This window comes from Hyaena hyaena, unplaced genomic scaffold, assembly GCF_003009895.1.
Source record: "Hyaena hyaena isolate Hyena2069 unplaced genomic scaffold, ASM300989v1 scaffold_365, whole genome shotgun sequence".
Lineage (NCBI taxonomy): Eukaryota > Metazoa > Chordata > Mammalia > Carnivora > Hyaenidae > Hyaena > Hyaena hyaena.
The window spans coordinates 255,191-276,407 of NW_024080997.1; the positions used below are offsets into that span (position 1 = coordinate 255,191).

Here is a 21,217-nt window from a genome sequence, read left to right on the forward strand (position 1 = left end):
TCTTAAAATATGACTTTCTTTGTAGGAGAATACCTTTAAAGAGATAATTAAGTTAAAATGAGACTTTAAAGGTAGGCTATAATCCAACTTGGCTGGTGTCCTTGTAAAAGATTAGCACATGTAAACAGAAACCAGGGATGTTTGTGCACAGAGTTATGCACAGAGAAAATAGATTATGTGTGAATGCAGCAAGAAGGCAGCCATCTGCCAGATGAGGACAGAGGCCCTCAGAAGAAACCAAATCTGCCCATGCCTTGATCTTGAACTTCCAGCTTCCATAACTATGAGAAATAAATTTCTGTTGTGTAAGCCACCCAGAGTGTGTGACATTCTGTTACGGCAGCCTTACTAAACTAATACATTCTGTCTTATTAAGATATTAGAAGAATCTGATCCTAAAATGGCTATTGTAAATTCTGAAGAAACAACTGCTCACCCGTGTCAGCTAGTTACTTGAATTGTTACACAAAATTACAAGAAAACTGAACATGAACTCAGATTCAAGTGTCCCCTAGAAAGGTATGAATAAATGAAGTTAATGTGTTGTCCCAGTCATCATATAAGTGGAAGCTTATATGTTTTTAAGAGAAATTCTGAGGTTAAATTATACATTTAATAATGCTTTGTGTTAATCCCATTGTTTTATAAATCTAAGAAGAGTAACAAGTTTATTTGACTTGAAAATTTTTAGATGCTACATTTGAAATGATTACAACATATTATACAGTTGGTTTGGAGGAATAAAACCTATTAGAGAATATTAAATGATAGCCTCTTTTGGAGTTCAAATTAGTAATCAGTTTCTTTCTTGCCCTCAGTTTGGCACTGAAGAATTTATTTTAAATGCATAAGAAGCCGCATTTTTTGGTCCCATCTTAATTTTAGATAGGAGTCTTTCATACAATTAATTTATCAGTTATTTTTGGTATTAAAGACACTTACATGACTACAGACCTCCAGTTTAATGGAAATGTCTTCTATTTTCCACCACAACAGTGATGTTTGATGTAGCTTTGCTAATCTAGGTTATGCCTGCTCCATCAGTCAAGGCGGCAGTTCAAATGGTTTAAATGGTACACTCAGTAAACCTCTTTGCTCTAGCTTCTCCACCTATTTTTTGATGTACGACTGTCAGTTAATGTTAAACATCAAACTTTCTCTATAAAACATCATTATGGATATCTTCTATCATAATACATTTATCCGGAAGGACTACTTAGAAGATGTACAAAAATATACCATTCCTATATGAGTAAAAATGATCTTTGATGAGCATTTGATAGAGGTTACTCTAATAATAGATACGAATTTTCAACTAATATATTTCTTATGATAGTCACTTTTTAATTAGGGCTGATCAGTGTATGAAGTATTTTGCTTCATTATTTTTCTTCCTAGCATTTGTTTGATCACATATTACTTGTAAGAAATGGTGGGCAAGACAGGCAACATATTTTCAAAGTTGAGAATAGTTCTGGTAAAGGATGAGTGCTTAGAGGTTTTTAACTATTTTTTTTTAAAGTTTTTTAATGTTTTATTTCTAGGAGAGAGAGAGAGAGACAGCGTGAGCAGGGGAGGGTCAGAGAGAGAGGGAGTCACAGACTGAAACAGGCTCCAGGCTCTGAGCTGGCAGTCAGCACAGAGCCCGACGCGGGGCTCGAACCCACGAACCGCGAGATCATGACCTAAGCAAAAGTCGTACACTTAACCGACTAAGCCACCCAGGCGCCCCTAGAGGTTTTTAACTATTGATGAATATTAGATTTATAGGTTATTTATGAAATGGTCTCTATTATACTATGAAATTTATAAGCTTTATAAAGAAATTAAAATAATATGTAAAGCAAATTATTACAGTGCTTTTTGTCATTTTATACAAGGTAAAATAATTAAAACATAGACATATAAAATAACAATGATAATTAATGAACTAGGGTTAGTTCTGTAGAAGTACAAGGTTTTGTGTCATTTACATCTTCTTTGTCACTCAAAAAGTGTAAAATACTTGCAGTTCATACCAACCACTAAGAAAATTCTTTGGGGCTTTGAAAGCAGCCGAAATTGTCCTCAGAAATTCATGCAAAAGAACACAATTCACTATTATTTTTATATCAGTTGTAAATAGTTTATATATGAAATGCATTTCATATATGATAGTTAAGATAGATACAGAATGCACCCAGAATACTTTAGTTATCTCACAGTATATCCTCAAAAGAAAATAAAAACCAAGGTATTGATATAACCTTCCCACCTTGAATCTGATCATCAGGCTCCAAATGTACACGGGGTTAATGTGTCCACTTCTTCTCTCTCAACCTCCCTATTTATAGACTTCAAAAATTGCCATGACTGGTATAAGAAGAAAATGTCAAAAGGTTATATAAAACACTGCAGAGAAAACATTTTTAATGAGTCTTCCAGAACCCTGAACTAAGAAAGATCAGAAATAAAGTTATTATAATAAAACCAGATAATGAAACAAGTATTCAAGACATGTTTTCTAGTATTATTTCTACCTATCTATATTGCATAATTAGTGGTAGGCAAGTTAGGTTATAAACTGTGAGAAAAACAACATATTTTTCCAACTCTGGCTCTTTGCTCTGCTGCAGGCAGCTGGGAATGTTTTCCAGAAATAGAAGATGGCTGTAACAAACAATAAAATATAGGCAGTGAGAGCCACAATGATCTCTTTATCACATCTGTCATCACTGCACATACTGACGGATTTATCAGAATGCTATGTGAGTCTGAAAGCTATGTGTCACAATCTGTGGGTATGCCTGGTCCTGAAGGATTTATTGCTTCATTAGGAACCAAGGGAAGAATTTAAATTAAATAAAAAAATTAAAATAATGAATTTATATTCCCTAATAACCTGGAATGAGGTTTTGAATGCTATAATAAACATGTGCTTCAATTACACATATTTTGTTTTGCCTTTAGCCATTGCTATTTTAAAAATATGTTACTTCTTAGTTTCTTATAAATCATGAACACAAAGGGTTGGCTTTTGCTGGTTAAAGTTTGATGGTGTTGGAAGACTCCAAAACCAAAATGATAAAACTGGCTGGAGGTTCTTATCAAGTCAGTCAGAAAGTTAACCTCTTGTTTACATTGCTCAAGCCTGAGGTCTTATCCTATCATATGGATTCATTGTACAACCTTATGAGTGTGTCAAGAAGGATGCTAAAAAGATCAGACAACCTGAGTTTCATTCAGCTCTTACAAATTGTGCGACTTTAGGGAATCATCATATCTTACCTCAGGATGTTGTAAAATTAGAAGAAATAAAATATTATAAATCTTTTGTGAAGTAGAAAATGATATTCTGGATCAAGAAGATGTGGTTTATCTATACCATGGAATACTACATGGCAGTGAGAAACAATGAAATCTGGCCATGTGTAGCAACATGGATGGACCTTGAGGGTGTAATGCTGAGCGAAATAAGTCAGGCAGAGAAGGACAAATATCATATGTTTGCATGTATAGGAGGATTAGAAGGAACTTGACGGAGGAACAAGGGGGAGAAGAAGGGCGGAAATGGTGGGGGAAAGGGAGAGAGGCAAACCGTGAGAGACTCTTGAATGCTGACAAAAAAAGAGGAAAGAAGGAAGAGGGGGGGAGGGGGGATGGGCATGGAGGAGGGCACTTTGGGGATGAGCACTAAGTGTTATGTGGAAACTAATTTGACAATAAACTATTTGTAAAAAAAAAAAGAAAATGATATTCATTCATTTATGATTGGACTAGAGTCATTCATTAGACTGGAGTCAGAGCACTAGAGCTCTAGATCTAATACCTTGTGTTCAATAAATTCTTCCAGTTTTGTGGGATTACCTGAATTTGTTTTTTTGTAGCATAAAACTGCTTTGTTAAAGATCAGCTAATAATATCTTTTATTTTTGAAGATCATGCCTGTATGATCTTTGATTATTCACATAACCTCTCTGAAATATTAGTTTACTCTATAGCAACAGAAAGGAATCAGAGTAGATGGTTATTAGTGTTCAGTCCTACAGTGTTTTACCACAGTCACACTTCTTTGTGTTGAAATCTGGGACAGCAGGCACAGAAAAGACCTTAGGACTCAACATTTCTTGTTTGCTGGCTGAATGGAACTGAGATCATCTCCATCACTGGCTTTGCTGTCCAGTTTATCTTCATATTACGGATTTTGTTACGAAGTACTTTCTATTTTGGTCATCAGGATTCTTGCTAGTTTTGGCCTGAGGCTTGCAGAGTTACGAGTAAGTATTTCATCAGTTTAAACTAATACCTAAATTAACACTTTCTTTTTTTCCTCTGTTTTCATGAAAGACGCGTCACAGAAACTACATAGTAATATCACAGAAACATAACATCACCATTTCAAAATTCAGAACCACAGTTCAGAACCACAGTAATCTATCCAAAAGGTTAAAATTAAAAAGTTTACAAATGCCATTTTGCATCTGAAACGACTTGCTTCTTGAGCAATCACAATTCTATTTACTGTTAATACTGTTGCTCATGCTTTTTATAATACTTTATAATTTTGAGAGATTAAGCCAATCTATGTTAAATGATCTAAAAAGCAGTAACAGTAAGAACACTTTAAGTATAGATAAATGTGCATAGAAAATCATAATTTATTTTTTAGAAAGGCCATAGAGGATTCTTTGTCAATATTTTAAATTTTAAATATTTTAAAGCAGAACTTTCTGCTTCTTTTGTGATTTGGAATCATGTTAAATCAAGTATCCCTTTTACTCTTTTTCAATCAACTTGTATTAGTTAGGGTTCTCCAGAAAAAGAGAACTGTAGATTTATAGATACATATTTAGGTTGGTGTGCGTGTGTGTGTGTGTGTGTGTGTGTGTTTTGTTTGTTTTGTTTTGGTTTGTTTTGTTTTGGTTTTTTAAGGAATGGGCTCATGAAAGTGTGCAGGCTGGCAAATCCAAGATCTGTAGGGTAGGCCAGGGGGCTGGAGAATAAGATTTGCAATTTCAGTCAGAATGCAGTCTCCTGGCAGAATTCTCTCTTTTTCTGGGGAGGTCAGTTTTTTTTTCTAGTAAGGTATTCAGCTGATTGGATGAGTCCCACTCATGTTATGGAGGGCAATCTGATTTGAATGTTAATCTTATCTAAAAAAATGTCTTTATAGGGACATCTAGAATTGTTTGATCAAGTATCCTGGTACCATGGCCTAAATAAGTTGATACAAAAGTAAACCATCACACAGCTCTACTGGTGTACTTTATTGTTTTCTCTAGGATATTGTTTTTAGTCTCCCCTGGCTATCTTTAAGACTAACCTACCACATAAGGAATAAGGACTTCTAAATGTTTATCTTCAGTTCTTATCTTTTACCATACTTTCAACTGTTTTCCTGAGTATCTTCCCTTGGGTTCCCCTCAGGTACTTTCATTCCAACATATTTAAAACAGAAACTCATTATCTTTCCTCCTTATCTACTGCTTTCTTTATTAATGACAAGATTATTCAGTCTAGAAATCTTGGAATCATCTTTGAATTATCCCTTTTGTCCTTTCCTGTAATGAAATTCCAATTCACTCACTTTCTCAAAAGTATTTATTAAATGCCTGCTAGATGTCCAATAATGTGCTAGACAGTGTAAAAAATAGAGTGATGAAGCAGACAATAAACAAATAATCCCCCCAATAATTCTAATTGTGATAAACTCTATGAAGAAAAAGCACAGGATGCTAGGAGATTGTGTAACTGAGGGACTTCCTACAGTACGAGAGGGACAGGCAAGGCTGGCATAAGGATACATTAGTAAGCAGGCAAAACTGAGAAGTAAGAAGAACGGTATTCCAGGTGGAAGAAACAGCGACTGCCAACACTCTGATGTAGGATAAAATGAGAAGTGATAGGATGCTTGAGTATTTACTCTGAGCCAGGAACTTTTATTCTCATAGTGATTCTATGACGTAGATATTACGATGTAGATATTACATTAAAAAAAATCCTTGTTTTAACTGAAGAAACTGAGGCTCAGAAAGATTAAATAAGAGGTTTAGGTTTATACAAGATAAAATGGCAGAGTGATGAGGATTCCATTCCATTCTCTACAGGAGATTCAGAGAGCCACTGCTTCTAATCATCCCATTATTGTCCTATCAGCAAGACAAAGAGACACCCATTATTAGTATATCCTCGTAAAGCAGTGTACAATATTCTGATTTTGCTAGACCAAGAATATATTCTCCAGTTTTTGGTTCACATGATCTCAATCACTTTGGAATAATTCACATTAAAGTAACACTAGACATTGATTAAATGTTTCATTTTCTTTTCTGCTCTTGATTAATCTCAGCATTAGTTTATTGCTTTCTTTACTAACAGTAAAAATGACTTTTTTTAACATACCAAAATATTTGCTTTAGTTTCATGCAAATGAAGTGATTATGAATTTCAGATTGGCTAGATTTCAGAATAATTTACTACAACTTTTTCCCCCTTGCAGGAAGAAACAACATTCTAATTAAAATATAGTATCTCATTGAAATAGAATAAAATTTAAGTGGCCTCCATGAACATCCCTTTTAATTTACAATTATAAAATTCACCAAAGGAAAAAATAGAATTATCAGAAAGAGAGCATTTTGAAATTAAATAATTTATCATAGATTTCTAATTTTAATATTCACTATGGTAGTATTGGCACCAAGTTAGAAATTTTCAAACATAGTAGAAAACATAAAAGTTCATATAAAGTACACAAAAAGATGAAAAGAGGTAAGAACTATTGGTGATTCTCTTACGGTGACTTTTCAATTTATTACACTGCAGCTTCTGGCCCCACAACTTCATTGAAATTGTTTTTTGTCTAGGGCCCCAGTGAACTCTAGGTTGTTGAAAAAATTAGAAACTTTCAGTAACATGAGATACGGAAGACCCCTCTTCATTCTTTTCTTAGTTGTGAGGACATCAACCATTTGTGGTTTTATTTTTGCTTCTTCTATTGACTCTTTAGGCCTGTTCTTTGTTGGCGCTCCTTACTAGACCCCCAAATGTGGTTCCTCTTCATGAATAACATGTCCTTCCTAGGTGATCGCATTAATCACCATTACTTTAAATATTATCTATGTGCCTAAGGTTTCCAGAATATCTTTCCAATGCAAATCTTTCTTCAGAGCTCCAATATTCTTTATTTAATAGCTTCCTCAATAATTCCATTTAGATTTCTCTTAAATATTTGAAATCTAACATGTCTAAAACACCCAAATCTGTTCTTTATCTTCTCATTTCAATTACCGTCTATCCAAAAAAAAAAAAAAAACCCCAAAAAAACACCAAAACCAAAAAAACATCTTTGATTGAGCTCTTCCCTTTCCAGTGAGTTCTTTTAATCTTATCTTTGACGTGTAATAAATATTACACTTCATTTCATTGCTACCACTCTCATAAAAGCCACCATCAGCTTTTGTCTGGATTCCTTCAGTAGCCTTGTAGCTGGTCTCTATTTTTATTCTTGCTTTTAGTCTGTTCTCCATACAAGGATCATTTAGTAAAGGTCATCATTTAATGTCTCTGCTCAAAATTCTTTTTATTATACTTAGAATAGAATCAAATGTTACCATAGCTTCATAGGCCCTGTGACATCTCACCCTGTCTACCTGTCCCTATTATCTTGTGAACTTCTCTTCCTTGCTCACTCTACTACAACACTGCTGACTAGCTTTCGTTTGACTCCTCAAATATGACATAGTCATTTCTGCTTCATTTCTGTTTCTCAAACATTCAAGGTTTTCAGAGCTTTTGGATTTTGTTGTTGTAGCACCACCTAAAAAGTTCTTTCCTATTTTTTTTCTTTTTTATAACAGCTGATTTTTTAAAATCTTTAAGGACATTTCCTTAATATTTCCTTTTCAGGGAGTTATTTCCAGACTGCCCTACCTAAGTTCCTCTACTAGTCCAGATCATTCTGCTTAGTTTCTTTCCATCACTTAATCCCAATTTGAAATCATCTTGTTTGTTGCCTTTCTCCTATATAGCTAGATTGTAAGCAATATTTGTGTAAATCTAAAACTAGTCTTAAAAGTTTTTCTAAGGTGACTAAACAAAGAATGTTTTAAAATGAATTGATATGACAAAGAAACTTGGGAATTGCAGAAGTCAAAAATGAAATAAAAGCAGGAATTCCTTGATTCATTGTGATTGCTGCATTAGCAGAATGGCATCTTTTCTCTTTTCTGGTAAATTACTTTTATATTGGGATGAGATGTTGAGACTTTGTCTGCTCTGGGCCTCTTGTACATCTTCTTATCTTGCTGAGCCTTGCTAGACCAAAACCGCCAAAATTGCAAGGCCTTTATTGACTAACTTCTTTGTTTTTTCCCCTGAAGATAATCTTGAAAAGTAAGGTTTTGTCCATACCAGGTATCCCTCTGGACAAAGAGGTCTTACTTTACTTCTTGCAAAAAAAAAAAAATAATAATAAATAAATAAAAATAAATAAATATATATATATATATATATATATATAGTGAATTCTCTAAACTCAGACTTCATCTCTTATAGCACATCCTCATGTGTTTACAGATTCCCTTCAGCCCTCCTTGTAACTTTTTGTTTGGGGGCTCATTGAACCACAATAGCTAGAACCACAATATATTGTTTTTGCTGTAATTGCTTTTCTGTGACCTAAGAGTCTTGTGTCTTCTTGTCAGCTTTTATGGCTTGTATAGATATTTTGGCAGGCATTCTCTTGGTTCTTGCCCTCCTCAACACTATCATGTTTAAGTGCATAAAATCCCAACAAAAGAGTGTCAATTTCTAATTCTATCTTTTCCTCACTAAACTCTGAAATATGTTGGTCTCCTTATTATATTCTTTTTTAAAAACATTTCTCTTGTATTCCTTCCATCTCTGGTTCCTTGTGTCCCATTATCGTATTTACTAATTCTCTTTTCATTTGTTTTTTTTTAATGCTTGCTTAGTCTTTTGAATGTTAAATATCAACAGTTATGATTTTTTCCTAGAAATTCCGTTTGTTCTTTTTTCAAATTACCAGACATCAAAAAAATGTTCCTTACTCATGTTTTCAAATTCATCTTTTATTTTAAATACTTTTAAACACATTAAAAACTTTTCTAATGCTTATTTATTTTTGAGAGACAGAGTGTGAGTGTGGGGGAGAGAGAGACACAGAATCCAAAGCAGGCTCTGGGCTCTAAGCTGTGAGCACAAAGTCTGACATGGGGCTTGAACCCACGAAAAGTGAGATCACAACCTGAGCTGACATCAGACTTCTAACCAACTGAGCCACCCAGGCACCCCTAAACACATTTTAAAATTGTTTCTGATAATTTAACAATTATCAGAAAAACTCTGAAATATAAGTCAGAATAAACTGAAAATATAACATCTGATAAAAAAAATACCTGATTCTTTGAGATTTTATAACTTGTTTTTTCAGCTGTTTCTTCCTCATGGTGCCTTATTTCTTCATGCATTTTGTAATATTGGAATATAAGTATATGTTCAGTTTGGCTTTATTCAGTAACCTAACTTGAGGTCATTCCTATAGAAAAGGATTTGAATTTGTGCCAAACAGGTACCCTGGAGAACCCCCAGTCTGAGGCCCTTTAAATTAATTATCATTAAGGATGAATCTGTTGCCAAAATTATCAAAGATGACTTCTGACTCCCTCAGTACCCCAGAATTCAAAATCTGGGAGGAGACAGAAAATTTTTCTGCTACTGACTTTTGCCTGTAGGTATATATTCTAAGTTCATCATTTCATTGAAATTGTAGTGTTGAGGACCTTTACCTTCCCCAAATCGTCGTCTCATGATGTCCTTCATGTTCACTTACAGATTGTTGTACTATGATCTTCTTCCTTCCATTATACATGTAGGGCTTTTCTCTTTTTCTATTTTTATAGTCCTAGCTTGGATGTTTCATACCAATTACTATTCTTTGGTTGTTATTGTTACCTTTAAATTTTAATATGCATTCTGAACAGTATCTTACTCTTTCTGTCCTCATTTAGAATAACATAAACCCATTAGATTACTGTAACTATAAATCTTCTCTTCCTGTCTTCCGTATATTTTTATTTAGCATTAAGTTCTACCTTTTTTATGAAAATAAGCTTTTAATTATTATTATTTTCTTAATGTTATTTATTTTTGAGAGAGAGAGCAGGAACAGGGAAAGAGCAGAGAGAGAGGGTGACAGAAATTCTGAAGCAGGTTCTACCCTGACAGCAGAGGACCCAATGCAGGGTTCGAACTAATGAACTTTGAGATCATGACCTGAGCCGAAGTTGGACATTCAACCTACTGAACTGTTCCATTAAAATAAGTTTTAATTGAAGTATAACAACATAGAGAAAAGTAGACTTAAAGTCCCAGCTCAGTGAAATTTGAAAGATTTTACAAAGTGAACACAGCTGAGGAATCACTACTAAAATCAGAAATAGAATATTTCTGAAATAGAATAGCATCCTGGAGACCCTGTATACTCTCAATCATACCTCTCTCAAACGTAACCACAATTTTGACTATTGATTATTTTGGCCAAGTTTTGGTTTTGAACTTTATTTAAATAGAATAAATCAAATATGTAGTAAATGTCCTTTTGTGTTTGGCATCTTTACTGAATATTATTTATGAGGTTTATCCATATTTTTGTATGTCACAGTGAGTTGTTTATTTTATTGATATAAAGTATTCCAGTGCATGAATATATATTTTATTTATGTATTTTAATATTGAGGGTTATTTAGGTTGTTTCTAGTATTTAGCTGATACTAATATCAGCTATTCTGATATGATACTAATGATGCTATGAAAGTGCTATGAAAAAATGTACATGTGTTTTCGCCCGAAAAACAAACAACCCAGTGAAGAAATGGGCAGAAGACATGAACAGACACTTCTCCAAAGAGGACATCCAGATGGCCAACAGACACATGAAACGATGCTCAGCATCCCTCCTCATCAGGGAAATACAAATCAAAACCACACTGAGATACCACCTCACGCCAGTCAGAGTGGCTAAAATGAGCAAATCAGAGAACTCTAGATGCTGGCGAGGATGTGGAGAAACGGGCACCCTCCTACACTGTTGGTGGGAATGTAAACTGGTACAGCCCCTCTGGAAAACAGTGTGGAGGTTCCTCAGGAAACTAACAATAGAACTCCCTTATGACCCAGCAATAGCACTGCTAGGAATTTACCCAAGGGATACAGAAATGCTGAGGCATAGGAGCACATGTACCCCAATGTTCATAGCAGCACTCTCCACAATAGCTAAAACATGGAAAGAGCCTAAGTGTCCATCAACAGATGAATGGATCAAGAAGATGTGGTTTATCTATACCATGGAATACTACATGGCAATGAGAAACAATGAAATCTGGCCATGTGTAGCAACATGGATGGACCTTGAGGGTGTGATGCTGAGCGAAATAAGTCAGGCAGAGAAGGACAAATATCATATGTTTGCACGTATAGGAGGATTAGGAGGAACTTGACGGAGGAACAAGGGGGAGAAGAAGGGCGGAAATGGTGGGGGAAAGGGAGAGAGGCAAACCATGAGAGACTCTTGAATGCTGACAAAAACTGAGGACTGATGGATGTGGGGGGGAGGGGGGATGGGCATGGAGGAGGGCACTTTGGGGATGAGCACTGAGTGTTATGTAGAAACTAATTTGACAATAAACTATTTGTAAAAAATAAAAAAAAATTAAAAAAAAAATTAAAAAAAAATGTACATGTGTTTTTGGTTGCATGTATGTGTGCATTTTTCTGTTGAAGTAGAATTACTATAACATAGGAAAGCATATGTTCAACTTACCAGACATTGCCAAGCAGTTTTTCAAAAGTGATTATTCCAATTTACACTCTTACATAAAGTGTTTGAGAATATCAGTTGCACCAGATTCTTGACAATATTTGGTATTGCCAGTCTTTTTCATTTTAGCTATGGTGGGCACATAGTTGTATTTCATTGTGCCCTTAATTTGCATGCCCCTGATGAATAATAACATTGAACATCTTTTTAATACTAAGTAACCATTTATTTGTCTTTTTTGGTTTGAACTCTCATTTAAAGTACTTTGCCTTTTTTTGGGCGCCTGGGTGGCTCAGTCGGTTGGGCAGCCAACTGGCTCAAGTCATGAACTCACAGTGTGTGGGTTCGAGCCCTATGTCGGGCTCTGTGCCGACAGCTAGCTTAGAGCCAAGCTTTAGCTTGTTTCAGATTCTGTCTCTCTCTCTTTCTCTGACCCTCCCTGCTCATGTTGTCTCTCTCTCTCAGAAATAAATAAAACGTTAAAAAAAATTTTTTTTTTAAAAGTACTTTGCCTCTTTTCAACTTTTTTTTTAAATTATTGATTTGTTGAAGTTTTATATTCTGGATACAAGTCCATTTTCAGATAAATATGTTACAAATATATTCTCTTAGTTAGTGTCTTGCCTTTTCATTCTCTTAATGGTATTTTTTGATAACAAGCCCTTTATTTAAGTATTCTATTTGGCTCTTTTTCAAATCAGTCTGCTATTTTTTATGAACATAAAATTTTAGTTTCTGTTAATTTTTGTTTTTGAGGAGGAGAGAGCATGTGAGTGGCAGGGACGGGCAGAGGGACACAGAGAGAGAGAATCTCAAGAAGGCTCCATGCTTAGCTTAGTGTGGAGCCTGATATGACCATCTTACAACTTGACCTGAGCTGAAATCAAGAGTCAAATGCTTAACCAACTGAGCCCTCAACCGCCCCATTTTTCATATTTTTGCAATTTATGTATACAAATTAAAATTAGCTTTTCAGGCATATTATTTAATTTTATTCATATCTTGAAATTAGAATTTTCCTATTTGTATTGTTTTGCATCCTTCTTCTTGCTAGCATTCATCTTTAACAGTGGTTAATTTTATTGGAGAACTTGTGTCATGCACTGTAGAAGCATGGGTCGGGTAGTATTTTATTCAATTCTCTGCTCCTAGAAATTTGTTTTCACCCATATTGGGAACAGAGAACAAATTTTAATGATGCCTAAAGAACCAGAGGACAGGATTTCTCCTGTTCCTGTTCATGGGCAAAGAAATGTTCAGTTCTGAAGAACTGAAATAATATTTAGGCTTAAAGTTCAACTCTCTACTTCATATTTTCCTGAGACCTCTGCTGTGTTCATGTGCAAGCTTTAAATTCTTAGCCTCTGCCCTTAAGATCTATATACTATGATCCTATATATACTATATACTTTTTTTTTTTTTTTAAATTTTTTTTTTAATGTTTTATTTATTTCTAGGAGAGAGACAGCATGAGTAGGGGAGGGTCAGAGAGAGAGGGAGTCACAGACTCTGAAACAGGCTCCAGGCTCTGAGCTGGCAGTCAGCACAGAGCCCGACGCGGGGCTCGAACCCACGAACCGCGAGATCATGACCTAAGCGAAAGTCGGAAGCTTAACCAACTAAGCCACCCAGGCGCCCCATACTATATACTTTTTGATTGAAATGAACTATTTGACTTTTGCTTCAAATTACTGCTTTGAATACTTGTTCTGGAACATTCGGTTTTCCATTCTTTCTTTCATTCCTTTTTTCCTTCCTTCGACCATTTATTAGAAATGGGGGAGAAGAAGGGGGGAAATAGTAGGGGAGAGGGAAAGAGGCAAACCATGAAAGACTCTTGAATACTGAGAACAAACTGAGGACTGATGGGTGTGGGGGGGGAGGGGGGAGATGGGCATGGAGGAGGGCACTTGTGGAGATGAGCACTGAGTATTATATGGAAACCAACTTGACAATAAACTATTTGTAAAAAAAAAAAAAAAAAACAAACCAAAAACAAAAACAAAAAAAAAACAAAAAAAATGACATTGGAATTTCATAGGGATTATATCAAAACTACATCTTTTTATATTGTCTATACATTAAAAATTATTGTAATGACAAAAGAAAAATATTTTTAATACATTTTGTCTAACATTTTCATATGTTTGGAGCATGGCACGTCAAGCATATTGATCAGATGTCTTATGCAATATTCTTTATATATAGAAAACTGTCACAGTAGATAGCATCATATCTCTATAATTTATATAATAATGAACTGGGTATTTTTTATTCTTAGATTATATCACTATTTCATTAACTACTTTTTCATATTTACAAAATCATGAAAATCACATATGTTAGACAGTGTGTTAGTATCTGTGTTACATGAATAATGTGCATTCTCCTAGACCTTATTGTCTAGTTGGGGAGAAATGCAGAAATAAATACTCATATGCATAAATGATGATGGCAGGATGGGGAGCTGATTTTATATTGGAGAGCTTTTCAGGAAAACCCTCTCTCAGAAAGTGATATTTAAGCTGATGAGAAGAAACTCACTATCTTAACGGGTAAGAAAGAATGTCTCAGACAGAAAGACCATTATGTATAAAGGTAGGAGAAAACTTGATACCTCTGAAGAACTGAAATAAGACCAGTATCATTGGAGTGTACTAGGAATGGGGACACTTTCAGTGGTGAAACTAGGAAAAATTAGGAGTCAAGTCATTTAAGTCCTGGCTGACCTTGTAAGGAATGGGTTTTGTTCTGAACACAATGTAAAACTTTGAAATGATTTCACATAAATGGTGGTGTAACCTTATAAAATTTCACTTTGATTGCTATTTGGAATAGAGTTGAAGGGGAAAAAAAAAGGAAGAAAAAGTTGGGAAGTTGTTTCAGGAGTCTAGGCAAGATACAGTAGTGACTTGGACTAGAATGGTAAGGATGGATAGAAATAGAAAGGAGAGAATGGCATAATATTAGATAATATAAAAAAATTCTACAAATGATAAGAATGACATCTAAGTATGCATCTCTCTGAGTCTTGACTGAGGGGTCAAATGTTAGCATGTATATTCAGAGGATTTTAACCTGGACTTCAGTCAAAGGGCTTTCAGAACTTTTGTCTTCTATGTGAAGTTTTCTAGGGAGATGGTCCAAACCTCTTAATAGATTCTGAAAGGTTATATGTCCCAGATACCAAGAACTTCTGATTTAGGGGAATTATTTATAAATATTTTTTCTCTAAAATAGTCTTTTGATTAGGATTTTCTGATAAGACAATTAAAAATTATCAAGAACCCCTTGGCAAGAACCTAGAGTGAATATGTTTTATATAGGCATGATACTAAAAATATTTAACAAACAGTATTTCACTGGCATATACTAAGCCAAATAGAATAATCAAAATAGATGTTGGTCATAATCAATAGCTGTTTCATTACTGGTGTACTGCAGCCAGATTCTATATTGTCAGTTAAAGGGAAGATTTAATTGTAACCAACCATGAAAAATGTAGCATTAAAATAGACTTATAAAAATTGAAGGGCGATGCCTACATACAGGATAAACTCTTTCCTCTTTATGGTAGTAGGTCACAGTTCCATATTGAGTAGCTTACCTTCTAAGACAATTTTGCTTTGTAGAACATGAAAACTGGTTAAAAATAGGGTAGATACTAAGAAGGTATATACCATTAAAATCAAATAAGCTATGGGGCACCTGGGTGGCTTAGTCGGTTAAGTGTCCGACTTTCGCTTAGGTCATGATCTCGCGGTTCGTGGGTTCGGGCCCCGCGTCGGGCTCTGTGCTGACTGCCGGCTCAGAGCCTGGACCCTGCTTCAGATTCTGTGTGTGTCTCTCTCTCTGACNAAAAAAAAAAAAAAAAAAAAAAACATTAAAAAAAAAAATCAAATAAGCTATGACTTTTGTTTTTTTGATCTTCACATTCTATAAGATTCATCCAACAGAGTAAACAGTGGACTCAAATAAATGAAATAATTTAAAAATAGTGAAAAATAATTTTTAAAAAGGGATTGAAAATAGTTGTTTCCAAGCTTCATTCCAGGGAGATATGAAGTAAAAGGCAATTAGAGCACATGAACAAAAAGTGTTATGCTGGTTATAAGTTTTCTTTATCAGCTCTAGAGCCTTTTAATACCTTGAGAGGTGTTGATGTCTTACATCATTAAAATAGTTCAAGTAGGTTTATTTTACAAGCCAGGCTAATTGAAAAAATATATAACAGAGAAACTGAAAACAGAAACATGCTTTAAGATTCTACAGCTTAGACTAATAGAAGGAAAGACTAGCCTAAATTCATAAAAAGCCTAAATGATAGACTATTCTGAAAGACATACAGTCTTGTTTTTCTTAGGTACACACAGTTGTTTAAACAAGTTGTTCTCGAACCATTTTAAGCAAAACTCCTATGGGTCTTTATTTGAAGATTTAATGAGCCTGACTTGTAATTAAGAGCATCCATTTATATAAATGTTTGTTAAAAATCTATAATTATTCCTAGGTTATTTGGAAATCCAATATCATCTCCTCAAATTTTGTTTACACTGTTAATTTGATTAACAATTGCTTTATGAATTTCTATCTACTTTTTCTGCCAGTTACTCAGAGTGGAGTGTTGAAGTTTCCACTTATAAATAGGAATATGTCTATTTTTCCTCAGTTCTATCCGCATTCCTTCATATATTATGAAATTTTGCTTTTGGGTGGTACATAAACATTTAAGATTGTTATGATATGTATAACGGTGGTAAATCTATATAATTCATTAATTCTTGATAAATGGATTTCCATATAATTATGTAAGTCTTAGTAATATTCCTTGTTACTGAAATCTATTTTTATCTGCTTCAGCTTTTTTTACAGAGTGCTTACATGATGTATCTTTTCTATCCTTTTACACTATGTATGCCTTTATATTTAAAATATTTTGCAATTTCAATAATTGATTCTTTTATATCTTCCAATCTGACAAACTCTGCTTTTAATTGGGATTTTCACATGACTTAATTGTAATGTACTTACAGTTACTTATGTTGTTTTAAATCTGCCATCTAGTTGTTGTCTGTCCCATCTGTTTTTTGCTTTTTAAAATTTTTTTAATTGAGTATTTTTATGATTTTTGCAGTTCCACTATGGATTGTTAGTAACACACTTAAAAGCATTTTTTAGTAAATGCTCTAGGATTTGCAGTATATTTGTATCTTAATCACTGTCAACCAGCAAATATTACCATTTCACTTCATTTATAATTTAAGCAGCTTATACCACTACAGTTAGTTTTGCTCCTTCTCATTTTTATGTTATAGTTTGTCATACATTTTACTTCTTCATATCTTACAGACCATAGTAACATTGTAACCAATAGTAACATTGTGTTACTATTTTTGCTTCACATGGTTAGTTATCTTTAAAGTGATTGAAAATAAGAGAAAAATGTATTTTATGATGACCTTAATTTTACCATTTCCGGGACTCCTTGTTGCCTTGTGTTCATTCACATTTGCATCTGGTACCACATTTCTTCTGCTTGAAGAGCTTCCTTTAACATTTCTTGTGTGTGTGTGTATTGACAGTGAATTTATCTTGCTTGTCTAAAAAAAAGACTATTTTGCTATCATTTTTGAAAAATACTTATATTGGGAATGGAATTCAGAATCAATTTGCTATCATGTTTGAAAAGTACTTGTATTGGGAATGGAATTCAGAATCAGATTTTTCTCTTTCAGTGCTATAAAGATACCATGCTTTTGTATTATGATTTGCTTAGCTGCTGATAAGGAGTTTGTGGTAAACTTTATCTTTGTTTCCCTCCATGAAATGTTTCATTTCTGTCAGCCTGATTTAAGTTTTTCTCTTTATTTTTTCAGCAGCTTGACCATGGTATGTACAGTTTTGTGTCACATTATTTTGGGAATGTTTTTCCACAGCTCTTAAATTCTTTAGTTTTTCTAGTCATAATTTTAAAAATTTCAGTTTGGATGATTTATTTAGGTTCCTGTTTAAGTCTACTGATTACTTAGCCATTTCCACTCTGTTAATGAGTACATCAAAGGAATTTTTCATCTCTGTTACTCTATTGTTATTATTTTTATTTTTAGCATTTCCATTAGATTCATAGTTTTCATCTGTCTGATGAAATCCCTTATCTGCTCATACATATTATGTATCTTTTTTTCTGATCATTTAATATATCTCTCCTGGTTGTTTTTATGTACTTGTCTGGTTGTTCCAACTTATGGATTGACTCTAATTCTATTGATTGCTTTATCTCTTCACAATGAATCAATGTTCATGTTTTTTTCTGTTTCTTGTCCCATAATTTTTTATTGAATGCTTTCATTATATATAGAATGATTGAGACTGAGGTTAGTAGTATTTATGACAGAAATGCCTCTTCTTTGTTTAGATCCTTGGCATGAATCAGTCTAATCAGGAATTGGGTAGGGTTTTGTTTTTGTTGTTGTTATGATCCGTTCAGTACAACATAAGTTTCAAATTTATCCAATGGTTGGAAAGAGGTACTTTTTGTTAGCATTCTTGCTCTACTCCCAGCTTTAGAAATTCTGCATACATGTTATAGAGTGGAGCCTTTGTCTATATTCTTGCCCTTCTCCAGTGGAAGATGACTGTGGCTTGTTACTTCGTGTTAGTTTCAAATTAAGGACTAGGAGGAATTTCCTCTTAAAGTGTGTGTGTGGGAGGGGCAAGATGGCGGAGAAGTAAGGAGTTCTATACTTGCACTCGCGCCCATACCTCACAGGGAAAAGATCTGAAGCCATTGGAAACCTTACAAAACCTGAGAGATTGGGAGAAAAAGGATGCAGAACACACTGAGAAAGGCTTCTAATGTGAGTGCGAACTGGGGAAGATAAAATCGGGCCGGGATCGGAGACTCCAGGGTCAGAGGCGATCCCCCTCTGTGGGGAGTTAGAGGGGAAAAAGAGAGAGTCCGAAACAGAAAAACCCCCACTCGGGGGGAAAAACCTCCGCTTGGGGCATAGAAACACCCTGCTCGCCAAATACCTGCATGGCAGGTCCCCTCGCGCCAACCGGTCCCTGAGGGGCTGAGTGCACAGACTGCTTCTTTGTGCTGGCTCCCGGCAGCTGGAATTCTAGAGTAGCGGCAGGCCTGCTGCCATTGTCCTCCCGGGCGGCTTGGGCCCCTGGAAGAGCCGCGCACGGACACCGGGCGTATGCGCTCTTGGCAGGCTGGGACTCTAGAGGGAAGGCAAAAAGCTAAACACTGGGAGATTTGCCTGTGAGTTTGTGTTTTGGGTGACAAGACACAGAGGGACCTGGTTTTCCTCACTCCAGCGGGCTCGGGCTCAGCGCACCCGGCAGGCAAGCCCCCGCCCCTGCGCGCCTGCCCGACCCAGAGAAGGAAGCAGCAATTCTGACGCCACCCCCAGAGCTCGGAAGGGGGCCTGGAATTGCCCCGAGGGGATTGCCTGGGAAGCTATGTCTAAGGCAATTTCAGCGGGGCACGTGGACTGGGATTTGGAGACTGGAACTGGCCTGGATTGAAGAGGGCAACCAACTTTGGGTGCACCCCCAGTACGGGGAGTTTACATGCCCAAAAAAGCGAGGTGTAGCGCTTGGTTCAAGAAGGGACTGGAGCACCGTCACTCTCCTCCCCACAACCGCCAGGGCAGAACTCCTGCCTGACTCATTGTATCACACCATACCAATACCTGCTTGAGAGCCACCCTTCTCCCCCTTTTTTTTTTTCTCTTTTCTTTCTTTTTTCCCCAGAACACTGACTTGATTTACTCTGGTCACCGGATTGCTTAAACAATCACAACTAGTCCATTCTGTAGATGTAAATTCTACAAATACCAACATTTCATCTCTTTCTCTCAGGAGTAATTAGACTATATAGTCTCTCTGGATAATACCAGCGTCTTTCTCTCACCTATACAACCATATTCTACCCTTTAGCTCTTTGAAAAAAGCTTCTTATCCCTTCTGCCTGTTCATTCTATTTCCAATTTTGCCTCATCCCCGCCCTGGCTTCTCTCTCTTTCTCTATGCTCTTCAACCAGCACTGCATACACACGGCTATTTAATTGTAGCTGGGAAATCTGGTTATATGCTTTAAACCATTCTTTGTCCATCGGTTCTCTTCTTTTTTCCTTTTCTTTTCTCCTTTTTGACCATTTTATGTATTTTATACTCTCTATTATTCGCCCTCCCTCCTCCATCTTTTCTCTCAACTTTTTCGTTTTCCTTCTCGGTTTGCATGTTAGTTGAATTAGACTGTGCGTTTCTGTGCTCCTGCTCCCTGAGTGTTTGTCTGTCTGTTTTCTTCTCCAGGGCTACCTCAAGAAACAAGCCAGAGTACACAAGGAGGAGAGTCCCAAATATCACTACGAGTAGGAAAATAAAATAACCAAGGTCCCAACAAGAGACACCAAGGGATACCATTCAAAAAACACTCTCTGAAAGGATAGGCCCTGGATAGTCAAAGAGTCTTCTTGGATACAGCAGCGCTCATAGGTGCAGAGAGCATAACAGGTCTTTAAAACTAACAAGAGCCAGAAGGGTAACTAAAATGATGAAACGAAAGAGCTCTCCTCCAAAGAAACTCCAAGAAGAAATGACAGCTAGTGAACTGCTCAGAACAGATATCAGCAGCATCACTGAACAAGATTTTAGAATAATAATGGTAAAATTAATAGCTGGGCTTGAAAAAAGCCTAGGGGACATCAAAGAAACTATGGCTACAGACAGAATGGAAAATAAAAATAGGCATGAAGAATTAAAAAATGCGATAAATGAGATACATAATAAATTAGAGGCCTCCAATGCACGGATTGAAGAGGCAGAAGGGAGAATAAGTGATATAGAAGACACCGTTATAGAAAAACAAGAAGCTGACAGAAAAAGAGACAAACTGATCCAGGAACATGAGAGAAGAGCTCGAGAGCTCAGCGACACGGTCAAACGCAACAACATCCGTATCATAGGAAGCCCAGAAGAGGAAGAGAGAGGGAAAGGTGCGGAAGGAGTCCTGGAACAAATTATAGCAGAGAACTTCCCTGACCTGGGGAAGGAAGTAAATGTGGAAATACAAGAGGCTCAGAGGACTCCCCTCAGACGTAACTTGAATCGATCTTCTGCACGACATATCATAGTCAAAATGGCAAAATACAAGGACAAAGAGAGAATTTTGAAAGCAGCTAGGGAGAAAAGGGCCCTCACATACAAAGGGAAACCTATCAGAGTGGTGACAGACCTATCTACTGAAACTTGGCAGGCCAGAAAGGAATGGCAGGAGATCTTCAATGTGATGAACAGTAAAAATATGCAGCCAAGAATCCTCTATCCAGCAAGCCTGTCATTCAAAATAGAAGGAGAGATAAAAACCTTTCCAAATAAACAGAAATTGAA

At 35.7% G+C, this 21,217-nt stretch overlaps 1 long non-coding RNA gene and 1 pseudogene across 1 annotated transcript in view; both read left to right on the forward strand.

Annotated features, from left to right (window-relative positions):
• LOC120244011 overlaps positions 1-2,773 on the forward strand; it is a 39,226-nt gene extending 36,453 nt beyond the window's left edge. The window contains exons 2-3 of the long non-coding RNA XR_005531442.1: positions 377-519; positions 2,616-2,773. This is a non-coding gene — a long non-coding RNA (uncharacterized LOC120244011). The remainder of the gene's footprint in view (positions 1-376; positions 520-2,615) is intronic.
• A 1,443-nt stretch (positions 2,774-4,216) lies between these two features.
• LOC120244004 overlaps positions 4,217-21,217 on the forward strand; it is a 34,268-nt pseudogene continuing 17,267 nt past the window's right edge.